The sequence below is a fragment of the Somniosus microcephalus genome, chromosome 4 (assembly GCF_052327205.1).
Source record: "Somniosus microcephalus isolate GS21.2 chromosome 4, FLI_Smic_1.0, whole genome shotgun sequence".
In the NCBI taxonomy this organism is placed as follows: domain Eukaryota; kingdom Metazoa; phylum Chordata; class Chondrichthyes; order Squaliformes; family Somniosidae; genus Somniosus; species Somniosus microcephalus.
Window position 1 is genome coordinate 158,172,812 of NC_140990.1, and position 2,301 is coordinate 158,175,112.

The 2,301-nt window shown below is 41.3% G+C and overlaps 1 long non-coding RNA gene across 1 annotated transcript; it reads left to right on the forward strand.

Moving 5' to 3' along the window:
• Nucleotides 1-476: 476 nt before the first annotated feature.
• On the forward strand, nt 477-1,646 carry LOC147119951 (uncharacterized). Its single transcript, XR_015077841.1, has 2 exons — nt 477-1,113; nt 1,303-1,646. It is a non-coding gene; the product is annotated as an uncharacterized LOC147119951 (long non-coding RNA).
• The last annotated feature ends 655 nt before the right edge of the window (nt 1,647-2,301 follow it).

Genomic DNA, 2,301 nt, shown 5'->3' on the forward strand with positions numbered 1-2,301 from the left:
GTATTTGGCAAAAGAACCAGAGGTGAGATGAGAATTTTTTTCCGCAGTGATTTATGATGATCTGGAATGCACTGCCTGAAACAGTGGTGGATAAATACTTGAATCGGAGAAAATTTGCAGGGCTATGGAGAAAGGGCATGGGAATGGGACTAATTGGATAGCTCTTTCAAAGAGCCGGCACAGGCACGATGGGTCGAATGGCCTCCTTCCGTGCTATATCATTATATGATGCTTTTCTGGTGAGGCCATTGAAGCACAGAACTTTATCTCCCCCCCAGACTGACTAACATTTAAAAAAATTAAGGGAACTAGCCCAGATAAATTGGAAAAATTGTACAATAAGACAGTATACAAATAAGAGGAAACTTTTGAACAGGAGATGATTAGGGAAAAAATTAGACCTATTCCCACAAGTAAAGGAGTGCACCAAAAGCTGGAGTTTGTTGGATGAGTAGAGAAAGTGACAACATTGTGAAACTCCATACAGCATGTGTGAAGTCACAGAGAGCTTATTTGGAACAGGAAAAACAAAACTTTCCAACACCCATAGAATGAACACAATAGAAGTAACAGGAAGCAAAGACCATCACTGAAAACGCCCAGGGAATGCTGACCTTTGGTATTTTGACCGAACAATTACTGGACTGATGACTCAAACATCTGATAACCTCCAAATGTTTCTGATATTCAGTGTTCCTCCAGAGGTCAGTGGGTGGCTTGGTATTAGAGTTAGAACAATCATCGAGCCCAACAGTGGGAGGATGTTGAGCTATAGCGTGCCCAGGAATCAATTTCTGTTCAACAGTCAGAGAGAGGAGCTGGCTAACCTGACAGCGGATTTCAAGTCCTGCACAAATAGTGCGTCTCCAGTGCCATTTGTTGAGAATTGGGGTGCTCCTCTTTGGGAGTATCACGCACAGCTGACGAGTTTTAATTCAACATCTGTCCTTAGGCTAAAATCATCCTCTGAAGCCAGTTCCCCATTTAGGTCAGCAGCGGTCGCTATTTCAAGCAAAACATTCAAAACAACATACCCAAAAATGCAAAAGTGATCCAATCACTTTGGTGTCTACTGCAGCTCAGCCCAGATGGTAACACACGCGACTGAGTGAGGTGATTATGGATTCAAGTTACATTCCAGCACTTAATTGTTTGACCATTATTCCACAGAAGTGATTTGGAAAAGTAAGGTACTTTTGAGTATTGGATTTTTTAAAGCACAGTGTATTCATGCAAGTAAAAAAAGGGCTGGGCCGATAAGGAGTTAAGATGCTAATAGCTATTTCTAATGTTTCCTCACAGATGGTTAATAATAAGCAATTAGTCAGCTTATCACATCACATACATTAAATTGGAAAATCTTTGATCCCTTTTCGGTGCTGCAACTGCAAGAGAAATATAAGACTGAGAAATGGACACAGGCAAGCAGAGAGTTTTTGAAACAGGATGCTGTGAAGGCTTTTACTGAGACTAAGAGGCCCATAAGTGCTATAGAGTTAGATGTACGTATGTGAGGAAGTGTGGCAAAAGTTGTGTGTATTGTTATTGTGTATCATATGTTAAGTTGTACTGTTTGAAATAAGCGAGTCTGATCACAACTGCTCTTCTGCATGTATACATTCTGTAAAATAAAGCAGTTTATCGATTCATATCAGGCCTCGTCTCACAAAAGTGTTTGCTTGTTCTCCGTTCGAAGATATTGAAGAAGCATTCCTACAAAAGACATTAACAGCCAGCCCAGATGACCAAAGGGCATTACTGTTATGTCCCTGGACTGTGCAAGTAGATACAGGACAGTGCGAAGTCAACTCTGATACGCTCATACTGCTTACAGGAGTGCCTGATGACACTGAAACCCAGCAAGAATCTGGCAGACCCAAATGTGTAACAATTGGTGGCAGCTACCTGGGATACCCGTCTACATTGGTGACAAAGGCAATTATAAAGTTAAATTTTAAAAGTGAACAAACAGAAACAGCAATATCTAAAAATGTGATTCAAATCAAAAGAGGCAGATATTGAACAGCGTGACTGTATCATCTTCTTTTGTATAGTAGTAGCAAAAAAACAAATTAAATATCAATATCTAAGTCAGATATCCAGGCCAAAGCTTCCAGTCTAACAACGTGGATATCTTATAGGCTGCCTGCGAATTTCCTCCAAGGGCAGTGCTCAATGATGTGCTCCAGGGTCTGATCAGGAGCTCCACAGTTGGATGATGGGTTTGCTTTAATCTTCCATCTATGGAGAAGGTGGCAGCATCTACCACGGCCGGTTCTGAGCAGGTTGATGGTTCTCCAC